Source organism: Callorhinchus milii, unplaced genomic scaffold (assembly GCF_018977255.1).
Source record: "Callorhinchus milii isolate IMCB2004 unplaced genomic scaffold, IMCB_Cmil_1.0 Scaffold15, whole genome shotgun sequence".
NCBI lineage: Eukaryota > Metazoa > Chordata > Chondrichthyes > Chimaeriformes > Callorhinchidae > Callorhinchus > Callorhinchus milii.
The window spans coordinates 1,047,001-1,053,000 of record NW_024704756.1 but is presented as its reverse complement, the minus strand read 5'-3'; positions in this window follow the sequence as shown (position 1 = coordinate 1,053,000).

Below are 6,000 nucleotides of genomic sequence, written 5' to 3'. Positions count from 1 at the left end.
CTAGAATTCCAGAGCTGAGCTCCATCACCAGCAAGTGAGTGAGTGAGTGAATGAGCAAGCGCTGGCATCAATTACATTCCTCAGGAACATCACATCCGAGTGCAGATCAGTGAAGGCCCCACACTGAGCTGTAGTGTAGTGTTAACCAGTCCGTTATTTGCTTATTGTGTGTCAGCCTGACGCAGTGATAGTTTTCTCGCCTCTTGAGTCAGAAAGTTGTGGTTTCAAGTTCCCATGTCAGGACTTGGAGTCACATAGTCTAAGCTGACACTCCAGTGCAGTGCTCCATTGTCAGAGGTGCCGTCCTTTGGATGAGATGCTAAACCGAAGTCCCGTCTCCCTGTTCAGGTGGATGTTAAAGATCCTATGGTGCTAGTTTCTCTCCCTCCCGGTGTCCTGGCCAACAATTCCCCAAATAAATTTGGTCACTTCATTCCACAATTGTTTGTGGGACACTGCTGTGCACAATTGGCTGCCACATTTCCCTCCCAAAGTATACAGTCAATTCACTTTATAGTATATTCTGTGAAGCGCTTTGAGACGTCTTGAAGATGTGATAAGATGTTATATCAAATGCAAGGATTATTATTATTAGGGAATGACCCCCGGAAAGGGAACCGTCGGGGAGAGGGTGCCACTGGGTAACAGGTGCAGATAATAATAATCCTTGCATTTGATCTAGCACCTTAGCACGTCTTCGAGACTTCTCAAAGCACTTCATAAACTATATTGTAAAGTGAATCGACTGTATATTTTGTAGGTGAAACGTGACTAATCTTCAACCTCCTCTGTTCTCTCGAAGCGGTGGGACCCGCTGCCAGCAGGACGTCTCCTGTTGACCTGGGAACACATTGTGTGGGGTATAGAGGGGCTGTGTTGGATCGCTCTGCTCTGCTCCGTGGCATCACAGCAGTGTGTGGCCTCTGCTATCTATCAGAACCTCCAGGGTTTATTCTCAGCAAACACAGACACTAAGGTTCCACAAAGCAGCATGAAATTAATGTTTTTGTCAGGTCAGGGTATCAAAGGATATGGGGCAAGGGCGGGTAATTGGAGTTGAAATACAGATTGGCCAGGATCTTACAGAATGGTGGAACAGGCTCGAGGGGCTGAATGACCTTCTCCTGTTCCTATGTTCTATTTTTCTATGAATGACCAATTTTTGTTATCCAGGTTGTTGGCCAGGGCACCAGGAGAGAGAAACTCTATTCTCTTTCTGAACAATGCTCCGTGATGTTTAACATCCACATCAACAGACACAGACAGCCGACATTGCAACTCCCCCTGCACTGTGCTGGGGTGTTGGCCTGGACCATGAGCTCGGAGTCCCTGCATGGGGCTTGAACCCACAACCTTGTTGTAACTTTCCTCAATCCCATTTCCTAAGGGCTCTGAAGAGTCTGCCTTTTCCATGCTTTGTCCAGTGGCATCACTGTTCCTCAACTCAGGAAGGGGAATTGGTCTTGGAAGGGGAAAAGCGCAGATTCACCAGAACAGTCATAAAATATTACAGCACAGAAGAAGGTTATTCGGCCTATCTTGCCTGTGCTGGCTCTGTAGAAGAGCTACAATCATACCCTTCTTGCCGATGAGACGTTAAACCGAGATCCCGGTGCCTGTTCAGATGAGCTTTAAAGATCCCACGCCGCTGTTCAAATAAAGAAGGGAGTTTCTCTCTCCCAGTGTCCTCACTCCAGCAGTTTGTGGGTCACTGCTCTATGTAATTGGCTGCCACATTTCGCCCACAAAATAATACATAGTCGATCCACTTTACAGTGTATCTTATGAAGTGCTTTGGAACGTCTCAACAACGTGGATAAGGTGCTATATCAAATGCAAGGATTATTATTATTATTCCCGAGTCCTTGGCTCAGGGCCAGCACACCCTCACTTGTTTCCCTCACTTTGGCCGAGTTCCTTACGTATTTTGCAAATATTTTCTAAGAGCCCGGAAGAGCCTGCCTTTGCCAAAGCTCTGTTTGGTGGCTTATCTCTTCCTCACATTGTCTGTGCCCTGTTTCTGTCTCTGCTCACGGGTAATAATAGGAATGTTTCCCGTGGTGTGGTGGGGGGCAGGGGGGTGGCGCCGGTGGAGCGAGCGAACCCGACTTGGGAATGTAGTGAAGGGGGAGTCACTGGAACTGGATTCAAACCGGAGAGAGAGAGAGAGAGAGAGAGACCTACTGCTTTTGTGGCTACAATGATTAGCTGTGACGAGCTTGCAAAAAATAGCGTTCTAAAATCCCGATTGTTCTGAGTGTTTTTGCTTCCCCCTCTCTCCCTCCCCCTCCTCCCTCCCCCGCTTCCTCCACTCCACCCCCCCACCTCCCCGCCCGTGTCATGCAGATTTTAAGAACTGGGCTCAGTCTGATTATTTTCTGGTTCCCGCACTGTTGTGCGTGTTGACATCGCTGCCCCAGGGCTGGACAGAGAAGGCAAGGCAAGCGCTTCTCCTCATGTACCCCCGCCTCACCCTCTCCCCCCAGCCTACAAACCCCAGGCTCTCCTCGGGTTGTGCCCGTCAGCGCGGGAGACATTGCCAGCTGCCAGCAAAGGGGTCGGACGTGTTGTGTGACGGAGGGGCTTTGGGGTGCTGCGCAGTGGGCACACTGACCCTGGCTTGGATCTGCGAGTGCGGTCGGTCACAGACACCCAGAGTGGTGAGTGCGCTGAGGGGGGGTGTTCGGGTCAAGAGTGGGGGGAGGGTTGCGGGGGTGGGGGGGGGTCACACAGTATCCTCCCCGAGCCCAGACCCTGACCCTTCTCAAACACTTCACTGTGTGAATTTGCAAGGGGGGAGGGTTTAGGGTGGCGCGGAAAGCTCTGGAACGCCCCAATACTCTGGAACACTCTCCCTAAATGCCTCCGCCTCACCCCCCACGCCCCCCCCTTCAGGTTGTACCTGAAGACCTCCTCCGGCTCAGCATCGTGCTCCGCCACTGTCGAGCGCTCTGGGGCGCTGCCCTGCGTGAGGAGCGCTGTGTAATTACAAGCCGCTGCAGTTGTTATTTCTAATGCAATGTTGAACCATCTCAAAGCCTTTCAAAAGGGAATGCTTTCAAGTGTAGTGACTGTATTTTGTAGGTGAAACACGGCAGCCAATTTGCACACAGCAATAACCTGCAAACAGCCATTAAGTGAGCGACTCGTTATTTTATCCCTGGGGGGAATATTGGCCAGGACACGGAGAGAAATTCCCTTCTCTTTTCCAATCGTGTCCCTCCCCCCCACCCCTTGACCTTGCTTAATGTTTCAGCTGAAGGACAACAGCTCTAACAGTGTAGTGACTTGCTCCTCAGTGAGGTTTCTGTTATATTATGTTGGGATTGTTCTCCTCAAAGCAGAGAAGGTTGAGGGGAGATTTAATAGAGATGTTCAAAATGATGAGGGGTTTTGATAGAGTAGATAGAGCTGAACTGTTTCCTCTGGCAGGTGGGTTGGTAACCAGAGGACACTGATATAAGATGATTGGCACCGTAGAGGGGAGATGAGAATTCTTTTTTTACCCAGAGGGTGATGGAAACAGATTCGATAATAACTTTCAAAAGGGAATTGGATGGGTACTTAAAAAGGAAAAAATTGCAAGGATATGGGGAAAGAGTGGGGGAGAGGGACTGATTGGGTAGCTCTTCCAAAGAGCCGACACAGACACGAATGGCTGAATGGCCTCCTTCTGTGCTGTAAGCTTCTCTCCCTGTTCCCAAGCTGGGAGCCAAATCTGCTCCTATAATAAGCCCAGCGACGGCTATTGTCTCACTGTTTTCTTGCAAAGTGGAATTCTCTGCCTGATGCAGGATATGTCCCTGCCTCTGGAATTTCCTGACATTTTCCGTAGAGAAACACAGAGTCTGACTCATGCCTGTCCTCAGTCTTTCCCCTCTTTTCGTTTTGACTTGTTTTTCCTTCTATTGGGGTCTGTTAGTCTGTGTCTATGTCTATATGTGTGAGACCGTCTGGCTGTGTGTGTGTGTGTGTCTGGCTGGCTGTGAGTGTGTATGACTGTGTGTGAGACTATCTGGCTGTGTGTGTGTGTCTGTCTGGCTGTGTGTGAGTGTTTGACTGTCTGGCTGGTGACTGTGTGGGTGGGTTGAGTGTGAGTATGTGGGTATCTAACTGTGTGTGTGTGTGTGACTGTCTGGCTGTGTGTATGCAGTTGTGTGTGTGTGTGCATGTGTATTTTTATCAAATACAAATTAAAGAAAAGTTCTAGCTGAACGCTATTATGCCCTATATTCCTCCTGTAGCTGTCGCTTGTGTGGCTGCTGTTTGCCACAGAGAAGCTCAGTCCCCCTCAGTAATAGTAACACATTGAGAGTATCAGGCTGTCGTAGTGAGCCTGATCTGATGCCACGGTGAGAGGTTTGCTCCTGATGGGCCGATTTCAGATTTCTTCCTGATTGAGCGAGTGTGTGATGCTGTGTAAAGATGGGGAGACAGTGTACACAGAATGAATGATCAGAATGCTTGTAATTTTTATGTTGTGTTACACATGGGTTTGCTGCCCTGTAACAATCTCCTGCTTCTCTTCCCAGTTGTCCGTCACCAGGGAGATGGGCTGAGGCCAGGCTTAAGCCAGAGAGCTCCCAGCCGGGCCAGGCCAAGAACAAATTATTTTCTTAATATTATGCATTTATAATTAACAGCAGCAGTGGACCCTGCTTATAGAGTGCTTGTGTGTTGACACGTATGTTGTGGTACGGTTACCTCTCCCACGTCATAAGAATTTGCTGGCGAAAGAAGACCAAGGTCCATCAAGTTTGCTTTCCGCCACCTTGGCAGTCACTTGACATGTTGTGTTCCAAACTTTACGCTGTATCCCCAGATATTATTTTCTAGCAGAATCTAATTTGTTCTTGAAACAAACAACATTATCTGCTGACACGGTCTGTCTCCCGAGGGAGCCTGTTCCTCACTACTCGCTCACTGAAGAAGTGTTTCCACAGATTTGTCCTGAATTTACCCTCCCTTCGATCGCAGGCCGTGTCCTCAGGTTCTGTTGTTCAGCACAAGATAAAACAGCTGATCATGGTGTACATTATCTAGTCCCTTCAGAATCTTAAAGACCATAATCATATCGACCCTCAACCTTCTCCAGTGTGAACATGCCCATCTTGCGAGGGCTCAGCCTATTGACCAACCTTCTGGGGAGCGGGGCAGGGGAGGGGACTCTTGGGGTCTGACAGACCCCAAGGTGACAGGCCTGACATTGGAACACCACGGTTCAGCTGATCCTCTATGCCGCTCTCCTCGTAGACTGCTTTGTGAGCCGGGCAGATTGGTGGGATGGCAGACCACTGGAAACAGTGATTCTGCCCACCTGGCTCCTGTGAGCAAAATCCTGATGGAAAAGCGTGATCATAGCTGGACAAGTGGGAAGCTTGTTAAATGGCGCTCCAGTGACAAGTCCTGGGACACTGACATCAGTGGAGCCCTGTAACTTAGTGGTTAACAAGCAAGAGGACCCTGCGGGTGAAACCTTTCGCAAGTTTCCTTACTTCATATGCCTCTGTTAACTGCAGGATGTTAGTCAATTGGCGGATCGCTTTCTGGAAGTAATAATCCCTTTTTTTAAAAAAAATGTGGTCACTCAATCCACAACTGTTAGTGAGACACTGCTGTGCGCAATTGGCCTCAGCTTTTCACCCACAAAAAATACAGTCTATTTCACTTTACAGTACATCCTGTGAAGCGCTTTGAGATGACCCAACAACAGGATAAGACACTACATCAAAAGAAAGGATTATAATTATAACACAATCACCAGATTAAACTCCAGCTGTCACTCCTAGTGCACACTCTTGACGATCACAAGCCTTGGTTCCAGCCAACCTGCGCCTCGTGGGAACATAGTCCCTGTTTGTCTGTAATAGACTGAAGGCATGTGTGGAACTCTGTCTGGTTTGGAGACTCTTACTCCTGGTGATGGGTTTCTGTGTCTGTGTCAGACACCCGGCTGACCCAAAAGATTTGAACCCTGTGACTTTTGCCTGAAAGTCACCA